A 22,897-nucleotide genomic window follows, 5' to 3' on the forward strand; every position below is an offset into this window, starting at 1 on the left:
CAATTCGACAACTTCAAAGTCTTCAAGGGAAGGCTAATTTCTTAAGACGGTTTATAGCAAACTATGCCGAGATCACTAAAGGGTTCATGTGTTTGCTACGGAAAGGAGTTCCATTTGTGTGGGACGACTTTGCGCAGCGGTCGTTTGATGCTTTGAAAAAGGCATTAGTCTCTGCCCCACTTTTGAGTCCACCGGATTATGGTAGAGACTTCCTTTTATATCTCGCTGCAGCAGAATCAACCATTGGTATGGTTCTCGTTCAGGAAGACGATGCTCTCGCCAAGCATGTGATTTATTATTTGAGCCGAGGTTTAATAGGTCCTGAACTTCGCTATTCTCTGGTTGAGAAGTTGGGCTTGGCAGCTGTCCATGCTGTCCAGTGGCTCCGTCATTATATCCTGCTACGCAAAACTTTTGTCTTAGCGACAGTCAATCGATTTCAATTTGTCCTCAGTAGGCGAGTGATTGGGGGCAAATATAATCGATGGATAGTCATTTTGCAAGAATTTGATCTCGAGTTCTTGTCTGCCAAGTCTAAGAAATACATGGTTTTCGCGGAGCTAATTTCTGAGCTACCTTGTGGAGAGGATACTGTTTATGAGGAAAGTTTTCCCGACGAACATTTATTCCTCATCTCTTCACTCGACCCTTGGTATGGAGATATCATTGTCTATCTCCAGACTTCGAAGTTTCCCTCTACTTTCTCGAAGACTGAACGTCAAAATTGCATCACCTGGCTAAAAAATATGTTATCAGCGGTGACACACTATATCGTCGAGGGGTTGATTCAATCCTTCGGCACTTTTTAACCTTAGAGGAAGCAGAGTCAGTACTCAATGACTGCCACAGTGGAGCTTGTGGTGGTCATCTATCAGGGCTTGCTACAGCCCAGCGCATCTTACGTGCCGGCTATTTTTGGCCTTCACTCTTTAAAGACTGTGTGGAAGCGGTCAAACACTGTCACCTGTGTCAAATTTTTACTCGGAAAATGTGCAAGCATCCAGCTCCTCTTTTTCCCGTTGTCACCGTCGGTCCCTTTTCTAAGTGGGGTATTGATTTTACGACTTGTAATCCGCCTTCAGCGACGAATCACAGGTATATTATCGTGGTTGTATACTACTTTACGAAGTGGGCTGAGGCCATGCCTACTTATAAGAACAATAGTGACATGGCAGCATTGTTTCTTTTCAATCAGGTTATCTCAAGATTTGGTATCCTGAGAGAGATTGTCACTGACCATGGCAGTCATTTTCAGAATCAACTGATGTCCGAATTGGCTCTCAAATTGGGTTTACGCCAAGAGAATTCGTCTCCTTATTATCCTTAGGCCAATGGACAGGTCGAGGCAGTCAATAAAACTCTTAAGACGATACTCCAATGGACAATCGATAAAAATTGGTCCAATTGGCACGTTATGTTGTATTCGGCTCTTTGGGCATACCGAACCTCCTTGAAAACGGCTACTGGTTTTACACCTTTTCAGTTGGTTTATGGGATGGAATCTATCTTTCTGGTTGAATGTGAAATTCCATCTCTTAAATTGGCTGTTGAGCTCCTTCCAGAGACTTTGAGCCTCGAAGAGCGCCTACTTCACTTGGAACATCTCGATGAGCAGCATCGATATGCCGCCACGATGAATGAGGCTCATAAGAAAAGGGTTAAAATGCAAGATGATAAATCTTTCCATCCTCGAGTCTTTTCTAGAGGTGACCTTGTCTTGGTCTATGACCAAGATAAAGACACCTTGGGGGCAGGCAAATTTAAGCCTATGTGGTACGGTCCTTTCATTATTAAATGAGTTTTAGAAAAAGGGTCGTATGAGTTAATCAATTTTGAGGGAAACAAGCTGGCGGAGCCCCGAAACGGGCTCTACTTAAAGAAGTACTTTGCTTAGTTTTGGATAGGCAATGGCTTCTTTGTACTTTATGTATATTTGTACATATATCATCGAGCGTTTTCTGATATCAACACTTTTTGGTCTACTGTGGCAGGTGTTGATGGATGATTTGGTCTATTTTCGGTTCGCTGAAGGTGCTAGTCGACACACTCGGAATCTCGCTTCCGCAGCTTGGGTACTCTATTATCCAACTGGTCAACTGATGGCATAAAGAGGCATGTGTATCGGTCCTACTTCAAACAATATGGCCGAGAATACTGTCGTTATTAATTTATTATCCGAGGCAATCTCTCATGGGATCGACTCGTTGGTAGTATATCTTGATTCTCAATTGATAGTGTCTCAATTAAATAACATTTATCGGGTACGGGATCCATCTTTATATTGCCAGTATTAAAGGGTGAGGTTGTTGCAAAGATCATTTACTTATATTAATTATTTGCATATTCCAAGATCTCATAATTGGTTAGCTGATTCTATCGCTAATCAGGCATTAGACTGGCACATCAATCATTCATCATAATAAAATCAAGCATCAAAAAGTCAAACTGTATATATATATATATATATATATATATATATATATATATATATATATATATATATATATATATATATATATATCGTAAACCGTCTCGAGTGTACATATGTGTGTCCAAAAATATACAAAATTTGGGACTCAAATGCCCATAATCATGTCCGGCATATCTAGTGCCTCGGCTCAGGATGAGTGTCTAAGTATGTAGCTATCACATTGGCCACACGCCGAAAAGTGCGACCCCAGTCACGTGGCATGCCAACCACATGACGCTGCATATCCTCAGGAAGGTCCTCTATGGCAGCCATCAGGACTCAGCAGCTCAACCTCCCCAAGTGTCGCTGGAAGTTGTTTAGAGTCCGTTCTGTATCCACAGCCACCTCTTCGGCTCCTCGGCCGTGCCGTCCATGCCGTGGGAACCCATCTGGTCGTACCGGCCTAATATCTGGAACATGATCATCATATCAGTCATTTGAATCTCATCAAAATATTTTTTCAAAATGCATCATTATATTTGAAAAATCCAAAAAAATCATAAAATCAAAAAATTCTTACCAATCTCGCCCCATGTTGCTTCGGTGGTAACACTAGATCAGGATCTCCTCGGAAATCCAGCCCAGCATAGGGGTAGTCATCCACGGCGATGATCTGCTGATCCCACCAGGTGAAGAAATCATCATCAAAGGCAGTCCTTGGGACCTCCCCACCCCCAGACGTTTCATCAGATTGGCCCACCAGCCCATGTGTGGATCTCGTGGGGTGCTGATGGAAACTGCTACCCTGGGGCGGAGTGCAGGAACCTTCTCGAAAAAGAAAGTACACAGGATAGTCCCATATCCAAAGTTCTTGGTTTGTCCCCTCGTGATAGAAGTGAGCTAGCTCTTCATGTTGGCCAGGAGAGGAGTACACCAGTCGAACACAGTAGTGAGACAGTCAACTGCCACGCTCATGATGACCCGTAACGCCTGATGCAGAGAGGATGATCCGTTCACTCGAGCTATGGTGAACAGGATTATCCTAAGTGACAAACTCGCCACATGTGTGATGGAAATCTGGCTCCCAACCTTCTTGGGATGTCTCAGGCAATATATCTGTACATAGTCCTCTATTGTGAGGCTACTCCGTGTCCTGCCCCGGGAATGTACTACCTCTCCCCTTCGGGAAAGGCTCGTGATAAAATAGATATCCTCCACTTCTACCCTGAGCGACATCTGATCGATCATAAAGGCTTCCTCCTCGACATCCCAATAATCAATGAGCATCTCAAGCAGATGCGTGTTCGCTTTCATATTTGGCAGTTTGAAAAATTTAAGCAAACCGCATCCCCGTAGGGCATCTAATGCTTCAGGACTGTTCATAACTTCATTATCTACCTCTACGTGCTCTCTTTCACGCCACGTGACAGGCATCTTGAGAAAAAAATTGATTTAAAACCTTTAGTTTTTATTTAAAAATGGTTCGCGACGTATACGCAGGTCCCTGTGCACACAGTCGCGTATAGGGCCTGCGTGTATGCGGGTTCAATATTACCAACCCGCGTATACGCCACGGGGAAATTTTTGACAAAAGTTCAACGGTGAAACATCAATCAAAAATCTTAAAACCTGTCACAATCAATTGCAAGCTAAGTATAAGAGTTACCTGGAGGTCTTTGACGAATTTGAACGGTTGAATCTGGCTGTGGGAAGTTTGCTCCTTTTGCTCCAAATCCTTTGCTCTCAAACTCAAATGGTAAAAATGGTGAGTCCAAAATGCTTTTTATAAGTTTTGAAAATGCAAAATTTTTTCAAAATTTTATTTTGTTTAGCCTCATGTGACTTTTAACTTGGGAGCTTGGAATGTCGAGAATGATTTGTTTTTCAGGACATTTTGGACGATTTTCAGTTTCGAGACGGTTCCATGAATGCTGACCCGTCATGGCAAGTATCGTTTTCTCACTGGCATATAGGTTAGGGACACCATTTTTCCGTTTCATTATGCATACTAGCCTCCATTTGTCGATACATCTGCCATAGGGTCGATCCCATCGTGTTATGGTTCGTAAGCCATCTTCACTCGCCGATTATTTAAATCATGACACGATGGTAGAGCTGTCCTTTACATGGGCATCGTAGTTAGCACCTCACTGACATTTGTTGCCCATGCTGCTCCATTGAGTAGGCTCGGGAGTCCTCTGTAGTCCCGCCATGACTTATGCGTTGAAGACTCATTCCTCTTAGCTTCTCTGCTTTGTTCTGGCCTTATACCCTAGAGGTTCCTTTATGTTGAGTTGTACTACTGCATTGCATGTTGACCACTTGCACCTTTTGGCCTAGAGCTGGCTTCACTTGGACTCGTGTTTAAGCCAACTTTTGACCATGACGACTGCAAAATAAATCTTGCATACCTTTGACTTCTGCAACTTGACACACCTTTACTCGTGGAAGGAACACACCTTTGAGTGTCACTGGCCAGTTTTCACCTCCCTGCATTGAGCATAGGAACGTTCCATTCCCAGAAACTAGATCATCTGTTTCACCGACACTCGTTCTTTCCACTGTACCATAGCATTCTTTTATTCTTTTTCCGGCTTAACAGAAAAAGACAAAAAATTAAATATTCCAAAAAGAGCGGGAACGGGACAATATTTCCATTTATTGTTGGCAGCTAGAGTCAGTCGTTTCACCTTTGAACAAAGCACTCAAAACAAAGTCTCCTCCACATGGGTGGGATTTAGTTTGACTTAGGTATGTCATAACCTTGTTGAGTCAGTTCTCCCCCGATTGGTTATCTCTTCCAATCATATGGAGGGTTCGTTCGAGCCTCCTGCATGGCGAACTTATACAGAGTCATCATATGCTGCCACATAGTCACATTGAGTCGTGCTTTTGTTCAAGGGAAGTTAGCCTGAGTCGGCCTCTCTGCGGTGTCTCTTGGCTCATTTTTCAGTCGGCCATCCCTGGTTGTCAGTGTCACGTCTATCATCACATCAGCTATATTGGTCCTTTACTCATGCCGGTTTGAGAAGGTCCCCATTGACTTCTTGCTGGCGGGTCTGGTCCTTATCGACGACGACACCTTGCTTTGAGGACAGGCCTAGAGCTGTACCCTAGCCCTATTTTCATTATTGATAGGTCACCTTGTGCTCAGCATCAATCAGTATCATGGGTCTTTGACTGAGTGGTTTCCATTTTGTTCGACATTAGCTTACATTATCACACATTGGGATTCATGCAGTACCTTGGTTTCCATTTGACCCTATTGGTGGATACCTCGCCTCTGTGTCAGCTTTCATTATTGGTTGGTTCAGAGGGTTTCTGTCGTGTGCTAGCCACATCTTGTGTATGCCGGAAACATACTTCAGTTGGGTTGCTACATCTTTTTCGTCCGATTCCTTCCACATTATTGGCCTACGGGTTACACTCGCGCTAGATTGATGAAGGATGCCTTAATGCCTTCCTTCTAGCGGATCTTTCCCTATCGACTCCGACTCATTGCTCTGGGGCAAAGATCTAGAGTCCATTTGGCAGTACCTTGGGGTTTTCAGTCATTAGTGGCAGATCCTTCGCTATCGACAGTGGGAAATCATCATTGTCTCCTGATCGATAGATTCTTACAAGTGTTCGACTCCAGCTCATCTTTTCACACTTGTTAGATTGTACTGGGTACCTTGACGCTCATTATCATTATCGGTGAGTAGTCTCGCACTTGTTAACGGTATACATCAATGACCGGTAATCAAACGATTTCTCACATGGTCGACTTCAGATCATGTATTCCCATGGTGTAGAAATGTACCACAGTGGTCGGTGAAGACCTCAGGTTGTATCAGCATTCATTGGTTCACTTGACAGTTGCTCCTGTTGCTGCTAGTTGATACCACTCCACTTTGTATGTTGCAGTCAGTCATGGCGACATTCTATATGCTGGCACCTGAGTTTGCAGTGTAGTACCATCCTATTCCATCATGTTCAGTTGGTACCTTTTGGGATCAGTCTTTGATATCAGTGATCTGTTGCATCTTTCAGCATCATTGACAGTCTTATATGTGATATTCAGACATATACTTGTTCATTATGATCAGATGATCCATTATGTATCTTTCAGTCATTTATACTTGTATACTTAGTGGATCCTCTTGTACTTGATATGCAAACATGCTTTAATTTTTCTGAGCATGGGTATGCCTGCCTCAGATAGTGTTTCTTTCTGATCTCCTTTGGTGGCTTGGTAGGCTGAATTCTGGTGAAGTCCTCCTCGGTTTTTGACAGACTTCCTTTCCATGTACTCGCATAATATATTTCGGCCATCATGTACCCCTTCTAACCTCATATATTAGGAGGCATCTGCTATAGCTCCAAATCTCACTCTTATGGTTTGTGATGCTGTACTCATGGCCTAGGGCAACCCCTCCTTCCAGACCTGGTCCTAAAATTTAAAAAACAATGTTTTATCCCTTATACGCAACATTGCCCTGAGTTAAACGCGTGTATACGCGGGTTTGTGTATATCCAACCCGCGTATATGTATTAAAACACTTAAAATATATATAAAATTCCTTATTTTCGGGCAGAGATTACGGGTTTTACCTGCTGATCACCTGTTAGTGCCCGTGGCCCAACTGTTCCCAACCAACTCCCCACTAAAAAACTACTTTGGGAGAGGTATAAAAATACCTCAAAGGGAAGGCCTAAAGGAGGAGAGAAGAGAGAGAAAGGTTATTATGCTGAGATTTTTCCCTTGACCAGGTCTGAAGTCCCTTGTGCCTTCTGCACTTCCCCCATTTGTCTAGGAAACCTTTGTTTCCTTGTGTGTTGATGTTCATCCACCATTTATGACATCATGGAGAGAGTCATGGAAGGAGTTTGTTAAAGGCTTGAGGCTGGAATGGATCTGGAAGGAAGCTTTGCTTGGAGCCTACTGAAGTTGATTTAGGTGTAAATATTCCTTTTTATGTACTTTATTTGTCTATAATAAAAGAAACACATGTCTTGGTTCCCGAAATGAATCTTCTTTATGTTAATGATAGTCATGTTTAGAATTCATATGTAAATGGTTGTTTGGATTTCATAACTAACTACATTATTTATAACATGAAGATGGTTTCTCTATAAGGTTTTGTCCATATACTGCTGTGTTCTTTGAATTGGTTGTTTTGCAGGAAAAAAGAGGAGAAGGGAACTCCAAGAAGGGTTTGGACCCTAAAGGCCTTCTCAAACGTAGGACCTAAGGTACGTACTCTTTACAAAAAAATTTGCTTATAATAGCATAATGGCTGTGTGAATGTGTGCTTCTTTGAATAGACAACTTTCAGTCTGCTAGGGTTTCAACCCAAAAAGCCCTAGGGGAACATTTCCCTCCATCACAAGATTTGTTGCCCAAGGCTTCTCACAGATAGAGGGGATCGATTATGAGGAGACCTTTGCACTTGTCGCAAGGTATTCTTCCATACGGACGATTCTTGCTCTCTCAGCGCAAATGGGGTGGCACATCCATCACATGGATGTGAAGACTGCGTTCCTCAATGGAGTCATTGAGGAGGAGGTGTACATAGAGCAACCCGAAGGTTTCGAGATCTTCAGCAGCGAGTCGAATGTGTGTAGGCTCAAGAGAGCGTTGTATGGGTTGAAACAAGCACCTCGTGCTTGGTACACATGGATAGACAGTTATTTCACCGAACTTGGATTCTCCAAGAGTGAGGCAGATCCTAACCTATACCAGATTGTGGTGGAGGGTAAGTTGCTGATCATTGTACTTTATGTAGATGATTTGATTTTGACGGGAGATGAGCTGTTGATACTTTCATGCAAGGAGGATCTTGCTAGAGAGTTTGAGATGAAGGAATTGGGTCTCCTTCATTATTTCCTGGGATTGGAAATTTGGCAGCGCAGTGATGAACTATTTGTTTCTCAGGGTAAGTATGCCTGGGAGATACTGGAGAAGTTCAACATGCATGGTTGCAAGCCTGTTGATACTCCTATTCTTGGAGGTTGGAGGAAGGAGGATGCTACTTCAGCAGAGGTAGTGGATGCCACTGTTTATCGACAGTTGGTGGGGTCGCTTACATATCTGGTCAATACATGACCCAATATATGCTATGCTGTTAACCAGCTTTCACAAGCTATGGTTAAGCCAACCAAGCTCTTCTAGAAGGCAGGCAAGCATGTATTGCGTTATCTCAGAGGTACATCGGGATATGGATTGTGGTACAGATAAGAGGTTGAGGTGAAGCTATGTGGCTTCAGGGATGCAGATTGAGCAGGGAACCCAATGGACAGAGAGCACATCCAGAGGGATCTTCAGTATCGGGTCGACAACAGTTTATTGGTACATCAGGAAGCAGAGATCTGTGGCACTCAGTTCAGCAGAGGCTGAGTATATGGCAGCAAGTTTGGCTGCATGTGAGGCTTTATGGTTGAGAAAGATCCTGGTCGGGTTGTTCGGGTCACACTTGGAGCCTACTGTGATTTATTGTGATAACCAGAGTTGCATTAAACTCTCGGCTAATCCAGTATTTCATGATAGATCCAAGCACATCGACATCAGGTACCATCATATCAGAGATTGTGTGCAACGGAGAATCATGTTACTTTCATACATTCCCACGGAGGATCAGGATGCTGATATCTTGACGAAGGCGCTCACCAGGAGCAAATTCAAATACCACAGAGGCAGGATAGGGGTTGCAGATAATCCATATCTTGTTGAGAGTGAGTGTTGAAAATGCAACAAGATGATGGAGCTTAGTGAAAAGAAGTCGCCTTCACTAAGTGGGCCCACAGGCTATTTTTGGCGCAAAGTATATTTTTGACTATGTTTATTTTTAGACATATGGATCATGGTCTATGAGTTGTAGGATGCTATTTATGGATGATTGGTCATGTTGGTAAAAATAAATGGACCTCTATTTTTAGACATATGGGCGGAGTCTATTTTTATACTGCTAGTCAAAAAATAGAATAGTCGAATATTATTAGCTCTTAATAATATTTGGACTATAAACATTATCTTATCCTCTTGCAGCACTTCAGTTCGAGCTATGGATGTGGCACATGCAACTTTCAGAAGGAAATACGCTTTTCCTATGGGTTAGTTGAGTTATTGCATGATGGACTTCAGTTAGAACTCAAGTGATTGAGTTTGGTGGAGTTGATTGAGGAGTTGATGGAGTTGTGTTCAGTTTGACTTAGTTGAACTAGTTGATGATTGATGTGAATTAATTATTAATTAATTCACTAATTATTAACTCATAAATCAACTAAAGAATACATCAGTTAACTCAATGCATGGACAGTTTAGTGGAGACAAGTGTTAGAGGTGGGTGAAAGGGTGAGACTACTATTAGTTGTGACTATAGCTGCGCATGAGATTTTCACAATCATTGATTGAGATTGCCAATGAGGATTTCACAGTACAAGCCAAGGGAATTTGAACTTGGATATCATCTATTCTCAACTTGGATTGCACAGTAGCGGCAGGCAAACAGTGGAGGAGATTTGAACCCGTGACTTGTTCAGATCTGAGCTAGTTTGTGTGTAGCATGTGGAGATAGTGCTGAGTACTTGTGAGGAGTATTGTACTATGTATTGTTACATGTTCTCTATCATTATAATATACAGAGAGTTGGGGGTTTTCAGTTGTATGCTTTCCCCATTACATACTGTGTTGATATGTGTGATTGATGTTTCATTGTGCGCATGCGATTGTTTTTTTAATTCCGCAAATTGATGATCAATGGTAGAGGAGGTTATGTATTATGCATGCATTCCGCAAATAGTGTATAATCAGGATAATCTCTGTGAATAAGTGTTATATTATTCAAATTTCTACAAAATTTCACATTGTCACAATGTTATCAATTTTAGAGTCATTTTTCTTAGATTTTTGCAAGGAGAACGATGGTGAATTCAAATTTTCTATTTGAGGAACAAAATTGCAGGTGCTCCACAATAGAGAATCTCTCAAGAATCTTGAGGAATCTTTAGATTCCCTTGGAGGTTGAAATTCACCAGAGTCAGAATGCAGCCAAATCTATACTCAAAAATCTTAGAATTCCTCAAGGATCACAATGGTGAGATCAAATTTTGCATTTTAAGAGAATATCTCTAGTTTGCACATGGAGCAGAATCTTTGGAGAATCATGGGGCATCTAAAATATTTCTGGATGGTTAATTTTACATTACGCGACGCTAAAAATTCAGTGGTGCGGTCAATTTTTGTACTTTATCCTTTCATTTTTCAGCCAATTTCAGAAGTGAAAGTATATGAAGGAGTCATGTTATGTTTCCTTTCATTATTTCTAAGATGATGTATTAGTTTTGAGATACCTATTTGATACTATGTGGAGGGATCATTATTTCCACATTATGTGAGATTTCATTAGATTGTCATGCTATGTATTGTTGTTGAGATCCCTATGTAACTATGTCGAGGGGATACTCATTGCCACATTATGTGAGACCTTGTTAGTTTTTCATGTTGAAGGAAGCCCATTTTGAGTGAGGGTTCTCACAGGGAGAATGTCTCGTGGAGTGACAGGCCACTCTTGTTGAGGGTATATGACATTGTTATGACAAAGAGTCTTCCATTTACATCATCATATTTTCTGGCATTATATGAAGCGGCCTACACTATCTTGACACCAGCCATTGAGACGTAGCCCACACTAGGTGAACTCTATTATCAAATGTATCGTGTCCTTGATTTGCTAATTGTTTTCGTTTTTCCTCCTATTTAAGCATGAACATGTGGTGTTTTTGTGGTCTTTTAAATGCAATTCTAATAATGTCACATAAGTTAAAGATCTTGGATAATTTCGGTAGTTGAAGAAGTCCCTGATGAAGTTTTGTATCAGGGTGGTCTTATCAATAATGTGAATTGCGAGTGTGAACAATTGAACATGCAACAATTGAAGATGAAAAAGAAATGTATGAGGCCTTGCTCTGGATGTGGAAAATGGTGGACATAATGCATGAAGATTATAAGGAATGGGAGAAAGAGAGAGTAGAGAATGATGCTCCATCCACACCTTCCAATGAACAATCATCGCCTTCATCATATTCTCATCATTCGAACGAGGAGATCAACAAGATACTTCAAGCAGATAATGCTAAATTGAAGATGCTTCTATGAGAAGAGAAAGAGGAAAAGAAACGATTGTAGCTTCATTTGCAATCCATTGAAGAGGCCTTGAAAGGATTGAAGTGAAACGACTAGAGTCTTCAAGCATATCATACTGAATTAAGGAGACTTCTACAAGAAGAGAAAGAGGAGAAGTAGAGCCTACAACTTCAACTACAAGCCACGACAGAGGCCTTGGAGAAGTTGAAGAGAAATGAAGGCTTAGAGAATCTCTTATCACCTATTTCAAAGTTGACAACTAAGGTAAACAATGTTAATTGTTCTTTAGTTTCATCTGCACATGATTTTATTTTTGTTGGAAATGTGGAGGTGCCGATTATAGGAACTAGCATGAGACTCCTTACCAAGATGATGTAAAAAGGAGGAGGACTTAGTGTTAATTTCCAAGGCATGACACAACAATTGGAGGTCATGAAAAGACCTTGATTTTCTTGTTTGGGATACACCAAAGGAGAAATCTCAAAGGTGTTAGAAGCTTCCAAGACAATGATGAAACCGTCCAGGAAAGAGAATGATAGGAACACATCAACATCATCCCATGGCAATGCACATTGTAGAGAAAGAGCTAAGGCAAGCTGTGATCACCATAATTGCACCGGAGATAGCCAGGAAAGGTATAACAAGTCTTAGTATTCTAAAGTTAATTTTCATTACAAGCATGTTAATGACAAACATAAATCATGGAATAGAAAAAAATTCAGCTTTTATGGTTTACATGACCATGTGTTTGTTGACTACTGGAAGAGAATGGCAGCAGGAAAGAGTATGAGGCATGAAAGGCCTTCTCCACAGTAGGGAAGGAAGTAGATCTAGAGGAAGAAGACTTTCTATAGTCATTGCAACACAGGTGGTCACCAAAGAGCCACATGTTGGAGGCTCCATCCAGAGAAACCTCAAAAGGACAAAATGCCCGTGCAGAAACCAGACAGTGAAAATGTTCATCAAGAAAATCTACCACATTCATTGTGGTTCACTTTGTTGAGTAAGAAATGATTTTTCTAGATTGGGTAGCTTATCATGGCCTCACTTTGTAAATCATGTGTTGCATTTTAAATTGTAAAAATGATGATGTGTTTTCCATCACTTGTTGAAGAAACAATGATGTTTTGGCCTTGTATTTATAGTTGGGCCATTGTTTCCATTTTGATGTAAACTTGACCACAAAGTATGTGTTATAAACACATGACAAGTATGGGATGCTTGGGTAATAATTATTCATGTAGTTAAGCATGTAATTTGAAAAATATTGTACTAAAAGTTTGCAGAGGATGCATGTGTCACCTCGTTTCTTATGGATCCGAAAGTCAAAGGTGAAGGAGAAAGAAGGGTGACCTATTAGGACACTTGCAGTGTAGAAAATGTACACAAACGTTGTTGATTATGTTCATGATTTTATAGGACCAAAATATCGTCAGTGGGGAGGAATGATATAGGTGTCTCTAGACACACTTAGAGGTCAAAAAGGACTTATAATAGCTCAAAATCAAAAGTGGTCAGATTTCTCTCGAACTAGGATCAGGTTGTAGCACTCATTGCCTTAATTCCAATGGTGTGAATGAAACTAAAATTCGAATTCGTATTAAGAAGATAAATATGGTCAAAGTTGGAAAAGTGGCAAGTTTAAAGATCCTACGAATTCACCGAGAATATATGCATGAAATCTGTCCATTGTAATGGTAGAATTTTCTGAACCCTTAATGTGTCTAATAAACCTTATTGTCAGCCAAAAAACAAAAAAAATGATATATTATATAAAAAACAAAAACAAAAACAAAAAACGTTGTGGGGTGGCGGGCCACAAACATTACCACCCCAATGGTCCTCATACCATATATATGGTGGCAGGTGGTCAAACCCTGCCACCACCAAGAACGAGATACAGTAAAACATAACCAACAACGACATATTGTATTTAATTGACCATTTTCCAAAAAAACATTAAACAATCGTGTATTAATATGAAACAAAAAGATATCAAACCTGAACTATATAATAAGGTTGGTGGTAGGCAAGATTTGAACCCTCAACCTCCCTGCATAAAACAAAATGCCTAACCAATCCACTAAGGGTAGGTGCTTTGTAAAGTTTGCCACCCAACCCCTTTATAAGCTTTGGTTTTGCCATTCGACGGGGGAGAGAGAAAACAAACGGAGGCCAAGCCAACGGTGGAGGAATTCTGATCTGTCGAAACCACGAGTGGGACAGAGAATGGAACCATGATTTTCAGGGGTCGGGTGGAACTATTTTGGCATGCTTTTCGAGACATATTTTTTGTAGAGAACCTTGAGATGCTAAAAATATTCCTTAGGAGGTAAACTTTCACATTGTTAGAATGTTATCAAGTTTACAGTCATTTTTCTCAAATTTTCACAAGGAGCATGATGGTGAATTCATATTTTCTATCTAAGCAGCACAATTGCAGGTTCCCCTTAGCAGGGAATCCCTGAAGAATCTTGAGGAATCTTTAGATTCACTTGGAGGCTGAAATTCGCCATGGCAATAATGTAGCCAACCTTATACTCAAAAGTCTTAGAATTCCACAAGGATTTCAATGTTGAGATCAGATTTTACATTTCAAGGGAATATCTCCAGTCAGTGCATGGAGAAAAATCTTTAGAGAATCATGGGGAATTTAAAAGATTCCTAAAGGCCCAGATTTTACAGTGTCAAAATTTGACGAATGGATAGTCAATTTTACACTACTCGACGTCAGAAATTTAGTGGTGCAGTCAGTGTTTGTAACTGAGTTTCTCATTTGTTGGCCAACTTCAGAAGTGAAGGTACATGAATGAGTCATGTTATGTTTCCTTTCATTATTGTTGAGATGATGTATTATTCTTGAGATCCTTGTTTAATACTATGTCAAGGGATCATTATTGCCACATTATGTGAGATGTCATTAGCTTGCCATGCTATGTATTGTTGTTGATATCCCTCTATAACTATGTTTAGGGGAAACTCATTTCCACATTATATGACATATTTTTAGTTTTTCATGTTGAAGGAAGCCCCTTTTGAGTGAGAGTTCCTATAGGGAGAACATCTCATGGAGAGACAAGCCATTATTGTTGAAGGTGTATGACATTGTTATGAAAAAAGAATCTTCCATGTACATCATCACCTTTTCCAACATTATATGAAGATGTCTCCACTATCTTAACACCACGCCTAGAGACTTGGCCCATGCTAGGTGAAATCTATTATCAAATGTATCGTGTTATTGATTTGGTTATCGTTGTCATGTTCCATCTTGTTTAAGAATGCACATGTAATTATTTTATTCTCTTTTAACTGCAATTCTAACAACATCATAGAAATAAAAGATCTTTGATAATTCTGGTAGATGAAGAAATCCTAGATCACCATCTCTATCCCCCTCCATCTCCATCTCTCTTTACCTACCTCTCTTCACTCTCTCACATCCTCTCTCTCTTCCTTCCTCTCTCTCCCTTTCTCTCCCTCTCTCTCTCTCTCTCTCTCTCTCTCTCTCTCTCTCTCTCTCTCTCTCCCCCTCTCTTTCCACCTTCCAACTCCGTTACTATATGCCTATCTCTCTCTCTTTGACCCCATTCTCTCCATCTGTCCTTCTTTTCCTCTTTATCTCACCCCCAAACATGCACATTCTCTCTCCATATCTCCCTTTTCACTCCATCTCTCTCTCCACTTCTCACTCACTATGTATTTGTTCTACCATCCCTCTCTCCCCCTCTAACTCCATCTCTCTATCCCTCCCTCCTTCCTCCTCTCTCTCAAGTCCTCTCTCTCATCCTTCCTCTCTCTGTCTTTCTCTCCTACCTCCCTCTATCTTCCCCCATCTCTCTCTCTCTCTCTACAATCCTCCCTCTTGCTCCATTACTCTCTCCCTCTCTCTCAAGTCCTCTATCTCTTCCTTCCTCTCTCTCCCTTTCTCTCTTGCCTCCATCAATATGCCCCTTCTCTCTCTCTCTCTCTCTCTCTCTCTCCAACTTTATTTCTCCTTCTCTCCCCTCTTGTATCCATCTCTCCTTCTATTTCTCTTTATCTCAACCCTAAACATAAACACTCCCTCTCCATCTCTCCCTTGTCACTCTTTCTCTCTCCACTTATCGCTCTTTATGTATTTATTCTACCCTCCCTCTCTTCCCCTCCAAATCCATCTCTCTATCCCTCCCTCTCTCCTCCTCTCTCTGAAGTCCTCTCTCTCATCCTTCATCTCTCTTCCTTTCTCTACTACCTCCCTCTCTCTTCCCCCATATCCCTCTTCCCTCTAATCCTCTCACTATCTCCCTCCCTCTCTCCTTCTCCCTCCCTACTTCTCTCTCTCCCACCTCCATCTTTAAGTCTCCCTCTCCCTCTCTTACCCTTCTCTATCTCTCTCACTCCTCTCCCCCTCTCCTCATTCCTTTTCTCCCCTCTCCTTCAATTTATCTCCATCTCTCCCTTGTGAGTCCCCCTATTTTTCCACCTCTATCACAATATGTCTTTGTTCTTATCTCCCATATATATCTATAGTATATATATATATATATATATATATATATATATATATATATATATATATACAAATTTAATATTGTATTAATGCAAATTTCTTAAATTTAATAATAATAACATTAGGTTTAATAATGTTCTATTGCATAATAATAATTTGGTCCATGGTATTTGGCCCATAGGCTTGTTATATAGCAAGCAATGAGAGGAATCAAATCTCTTAAGGTGCAAAACTCTTTTTTGAGTGCAAAACTTGAGAAAGGGTTTTCACCTCGAGATATTTTATCCCTCTTGGCGCTTGATAGATCCGGAGTTAACATGGATCTAGGCTCGTTTCAGTTGTGTGATTCCAAAGAAGATATAACAAACAGATGATTGATTTTATCAATAATATGTAAAATCATCTAATATTAATATAATATTTTAAATATGCTAAATATGTCTCAGATTAATCTAGTCATTTTAATTTTAACTTTTCTTAGTTACTTTAGATTGTTGAGATGATCAATATTGTGAATAACTTTAATGATGAAAAATGATGAAATTAAAATTTTGAATGTAAAGTGATAATGTAATAGTGTTGAATAATAGAAATATGAATAATAAGAATATAGTAAATTACAAATAGGTGATTAATCTCAAACTATTTTCTTCTACTATTTTTATTGTCACCCTTGTTACTTTTGTCATCTTTTGACATCGATTATATGAAAAGGACAGGTTAAATCATAAACCATTTAAATCTTTATCTCAAGATATTATAGTAAACATCATACCTTGTCTCTCTTTCTCTCAAATATTAATAGGTTATATTACTATAACACAAAAATTAATGTACATTGTCAATAATATTTTATGATTACATTGAAATCAATGCACAATATTAATCAAATCAGTTTAAAATTAATATACCATCATACATCCAATTACATCAAATCAGAAATCAACATATACACTGAAATCAATGCATCTAATGCAAGAATAAATAAGATTAGAAATTAGCATTTACACTGAAGTCAATGCATGTAATACAAGCAATCAAATATGATTAGAAATCAACATTCACACTCAAATCAATGCATCTTGTGCAAGTCAGAAAATAGGTTTATAAACCAACATCTTCATTGAAATAAATGCATCTAGTGCAAGTAACGAAATAGGATTATAAATCAACATCTACACTGAAATAAATGCATATAGTGAAAGCAATGAAATAGGTTTAGAAATCACCATCTACATTAAAGTCAATGAATTTAGTGGAAGCAATAAAATAGGAATAGAAATCGTCTACATTGAAACCAATGTATCTAGTGCAAGCAATCAAATATTATTAGAAATCAACATCTACATTGAAATCAATGCATCTAGTGTAAGCTATCAAATAGGATTAGAAATCACCATCTACATTGAAATCAATGCATTTAGTCAAAGCAATCAAATAGGATTAGAAATCATCTACATTGAAATCAATGCATATAGTGCAAGCAATCAAATATCATTAGAAATCAACATCTACACTAAAATCAATGCATCTAGTGCAAGCAATGAAATAGGATTAGAAATCACCATATAAACTAAAATCAATGCATGTAGTGCAATAAATATTCTTCCCTCTCTTCCCCCTCCATATTAAAATATATATATATATATATATATATATATATATATATATATATCTTCCTCCATCTCTCCTTCTTTGTCTCTCTATCTTAACCCCCCCAACACACGTGGTCTCTCACTCGATATCTATCAATCACTTTGTCCCTCCCTCTCTCTCCATCTCTCTCTGCTTCCCTCTCTTCACTTTCCATATATATCTCTATATCCCTTTGACTCTCTATTTCACCCCCAAAACAGACATGCTCTTTCTCCAATCTATCTGTCTCTCCTTCCCTCCCTCCCTCATCTCCCTCCCTCTCTCTCTCTCTCTCTCTTCCCCTTCTCTCCTTCTCCCCCGCTTCTACCTCTCTTCCCTCGTGTTGTCCTCTCTCCCTTTCTATGTATTTTTCTTATCACTCCCTCTCCCTCTCTCTCTCCACCTTTCTCTTTGTATTTCTTTATTCTTACCTCCCTCTCTCCCCCTCCAAATCCATCTCTCTCTCCCTCCCTCTCTCCACTCTCTCACATCCTCTCTCTCTATCTCTTTCTCTCTCTTCACTCTTCAACTCTGTTACTATATCCTTCCCTCTCTCCCCTCTCCTTCTCTCCCCCATTCGCTCCACCTCTTCTTCTTTGTCTCTTTCTCTCACCTCCAAACATACACACTATTTCTCCATCTCTCCCTTGTCACTCCCTCTCTCTCTCCACTTTTCACTCTCTATGTATTTATTCTTCCCTCCCTCTCTCCTCCTCTCTCTCAAGTCTACTCTCTCATACATCCTCTCTCTCCCTTTCTCTCATACCTCCCTCTCTCTTCCCCCATCACTCTCTCAGAATTAGTTTGTCTGGAAAAATATAAGCACAAGTTCCATTTCCAATATATTAGCCCTTGTAAAGAATTATCTATAGACCTTTGTTTAACAGTTTCGATCTCAGAATAGTGGCTTCCTTCTCCTCCAAAGCCTAACATAACTCAATTTTGAACCACTTTACCAAATGAATGAAAATCACATGATAAACAACATTGGGATCAGACATGTAATTCTTCCATTATTAATTAGTATGTGCCATTTTATTAAAAGAAGATTGAGATTTTATGCATCTTTCCTTTCACACAATATGTGTGTAGGAAAATAAAATATTCCATAAAAAGGACTACAAATTCCAATAGTTACTTAGACTTATCATCAAAGTTAACAAACCATGGGTGTGAGCAAAACGAACAGAATATTCTGGTGCGGTTGCGGCACTCATCCCAAACATACGAATCAGGGAATCAGAACCCTCACCCTAACCTTTTTCTTTTTACAAGTATGTCTTCCAAATATCTTTGAGATCTCCCAACTTTTTCAGGCTGCCAAATTTGTCCAATATTTCCAAAACTCTTGAGGTCTAAGTTTATTTTGCTGATATCTTCAATATTTTCGCCAGTATTTCTAATAAGTTTCTTTTCAGAACTTCAGCAATATATTACCTAAAATTATGTTTTCAACAATTATATATATCTATTGAAGAAAAAAAAGACAAAAATAAAATATGAACTAAAGTATATCAATTGTTTAGCTTTCATATACATATTGCTAAATGAGATAAACAATAAATTAGAAACACTAAACTAGTAAATATCAAATATCATACATATCATTTTCTGATATGAAATCAAATTGAATTTTTAGATTTCTTACGTAAATCGAATTTAAAATTTCGTAATTTAAAATCAAATTTCAGATTTTCATCTCAAGGTATTCGTATATTCTATATCTATCAACCAAGGCCCACATAATAATATCAAATTGAAATGCAAATATCATAATATCTCAACATCTTAATGATAAAGTTGAAAACTTCAAAGAACAAAAAAAAAAATTATCTGGAAAGCTCAATGAGTCTAGGAAAAAAGACTTGAGAACATAATCTAGATAGTGAGACTAATTGGACAAAAGTCATCGCCCTCCAGATCCTCCATTGGAATTGTTACCCCTCATTTCCGCAAGGGTACGTATAGCTAACTTTTCCTTTTGGGAAGCATCATTGTAGTCCTAGAAAATCTAAATCGTAGACTTGTAGGTCATGTGATGCTATATATTGTGGTGTCCTATGCCTATTATTGTCTGCCATACCCAATCGACTTACACTCCACTTTTAGGTTCTTTCATCCTGCATAGGATTGGAGGGATTAGGAATGGCATACTTGGACACATGATTTAGAGGAACCTTTGGTCTTGTAGCAATGATCACTATTTGTAGTATAGCCCATGTCTTGAGCGCACCTATGTCCTATCCACATGGTCATGTGTCATAGAGTCTGTATGCAATCTCTCGTTGTGATATATCATTCATGTTACAGTTCTCAACATGGCAGACTTACATTTTACAACATTTCACCTTTCCCAAGGCAATTTACAGATCCCAACACATAGGATCCAAAGGATCAAGAGTTAGCAAAGACTCAAATTGTTCAACATAATTTTTACTTACCATGCCACATGGAAATTTTATTAAAATGTCAAGAAACCAAGGAGATATGCCCAACCAAAGGTGGTTGTACTCCTTTTGTGACACATGTGGGCTTGAAGAAGGCATATTGAGGTCAATCCTTGGTCAAATGAGGGAAGTGATATGTTAAAAGTCATCGACCATTTTTTGTCCAAGAAAACCCATGTGCCCAAATTGGCAAAATCAACCTTAAAAGACAAGTCCTGGCACATCTCAAGAGATATGTTAAGCAAGGAAGGCAAGTCGTTGGGCCTCCTAAGGAATCTAAAAATTATTTCAAGTCACTTCAAGCCAATTCCAAATGGAATGTTGCATCTCTAAGGCAAACCATCCTCCTCCTATGTTTGGGTCACTTTATTTACTGGTTGTTTTATGACCCATTTTTTAGCGTGGACTATAAGTAGCAGATTATAGAGACATCAGAGAAAGCCATAGTTTTCTCCCAGTGGATGAGTATGCCATATTTGCTTCAGGTTCCTATAAAAAAATCATGCATACAACATATAAGGTTGGATGGAAGTTGGAACTATGTCTGTAATAGCACGGGATAAAGTTGTGAATGATTTCATGACAATCCCTAAGGTAACTATTATGGAAATGTCGGTGAAAGTTGCGAGTCTTGGTCTCAACATGGTTGCTGCATGTTATGTTCTTATACTTGATCTTTGATGGAATCCAACAACTGAAAACCAACCTATTGATAGATCACATCAAATTGTACAAATGCGTCCTATGATGGTTTCCCTATTTACAGTTAAATATATTGTGGAATATTGTATTTTAGCACTCCATTAATGGAAGTGAGAAATGCTCGCATCAACAATTAGGGAGGATGGAGCTGGTGGTCATCAAATATGCGTTATAGAGGAGGACTTGATACATCTATTTATGGTTTGAGAACATTGGTCTTATTTCATGAAAGGAAAAGTGACTGAGGAATTACAGAAAAAAGAAGCAAAGCTACAAGTTTTGAGATAATTTTGGGATTTCATGGAGCAAGTTATACATGAAAGTGAATTTCCATTGGGTTGCTAAGACTATACTTTTCGAAGACCACTAGAAATGTATGGATTTTTCCCATAATTTGCTTTGAGCTGTCAGGAAGGAGCCACCGTTCAAGTAGTTTCCTACATGTTCTAACAGTGTTGAATTCCATTTTCTAGATCCAGTTGTAGATTCTGAGATAAGTTTGGCTCTATTTCAGAATTTTGTGAGCCTCAAGTTTTAGCTTCCCTTCCCTCCTTTTACAAACATCTTGTGCTCATTCATGTTCACTCTTCCCTTGACACTTTATATTCCTAACCTCAATTAAACCTACGCGCAGGAGTATCCATCCTACCGAAGCAACCGAAGCATCCATAGTTTATGTCTTCACTTCCCTAGATCCAGGCCCCGCAAGAGAAGTAGTCACCATCCCCCCTCGAGACATTGGGTTGCTCCTCTGGAAGGTTGCTCGGAGGTGCTTAACACAAGACTTTTAGTAATGATAACAATTTGTTCCTCATCCAGTAGACAACCTCCCACAGAAGAACTTGGAAATAACATCATGGATTGTGACAATATCATATAATGGCCTTTAACTATCAAAATTGATTTTTTTTTTTCTGTAGGAAGTCGGTGGGCCTCGCAGTGTGTGAGAAGAGTGAGCAGATCATTATTTGGTTTTTGCGAGTACAGATCCTAACTGTGACGTTCTAGATTGAGATGTTTTCTTGTTTCTTTTCAAAATGTGCTCCATTTTTTAATGGTTGTTAATCTCTCTGGGATAGCCTTTTAAATATTGAATTGAGAAACAATTTTCTTTCTAGTTTGTAATCGCTCTGGGTGCTTTAGAACTTTTGGTTGTCTGTTATGTGCTATTAGCTGAGCTAAGAAGCCTTTTTGAATTCAGATATTGGATAGGAAATGTTCAAACAAATATAGTTAGTTTCTCTAAAGAGTCAGAGCAACCATGAGTATTTCTAGATTTATTAAGTGTGTGACTGTGGGGAATGGTGTTGTGGGAAAAACTTGCATTCTTATTTCCTATAGAAGCAACACATTTAGAATGGACTATTTACCAATAATGTTTGATAACTTCAGTGCAAATGTAGTGGTGGATGGAAGTACAACGAATCTTGGCCTCTAGGAAACGAAGGGACAAGAGGATTACAACAGGATCAGGTCCCTGAGTTATAGAGGTGCAGATGTCTTCCTCCTGGCTTTCTCCTTAATCAACAAGGTCAATTATAAAAACATTTCCAAAAAGTGGATTCCAGAATTGAGACACTACGCACCATTTGTGTCTATCATTTTGGCAGGGACAAAATTAGATTTACAAAAAGACAAACAATTTTTTGTTGATCATCCCAAAGCAACCCCAATCTCAACAACCCAAGGTGGAGATTTGAAGAGGAAAATCAGGGTTGCAGCATACATTGAATGTAATTATAAAACAAAACAGAATGTTAAGGTTGTTTTTGATGTCGTAATAAAAGTGGTTCTTCAACCACCAAAGCAAAAGAAACATAGAAACAAGCAAAGAACATGATTTATTCTTTAAGGTCTTTAGCTATCTTTGGCATCTATAGAACTTTAAAGTGCATTATTTAATCAAAGGCTGACATAATATTTCCCAAGTATTTATGATTTGTTACTATATGTTCAATATGTTGAATTTATTGTAAAGCCAGATGCTTTGGCAAAAGGTCCTTCTTTTTTCATTTTATATCATTGCCTGTGTTGTTATGGAGGACTATTTTGAAATGTAAATGAAAGGTCCTGATTTTTTTCATTTT

The 22,897-nt window shown here is 39.1% G+C and overlaps 1 pseudogene; it reads left to right on the forward strand.

Annotated features, from left to right (window-relative positions):
- Positions 1 to 22,071: 22,071 nt before the first annotated feature.
- Positions 22,072 to 22,650, forward strand: LOC149183604 (rac-like GTP-binding protein 5 pseudogene; annotated as a pseudogene).
- Positions 22,651 to 22,897: the final 247 nt, after the last annotated feature.

The sequence above is a fragment of the Pinus tabuliformis genome, chromosome 3_2 (assembly GCF_031772625.1).
Source record: "Pinus tabuliformis cultivar Carrire ecotype Pingquan chromosome 3_2, CPIR1, whole genome shotgun sequence".
Lineage (NCBI taxonomy): Eukaryota > Viridiplantae > Streptophyta > Pinopsida > Pinales > Pinaceae > Pinus > Pinus tabuliformis.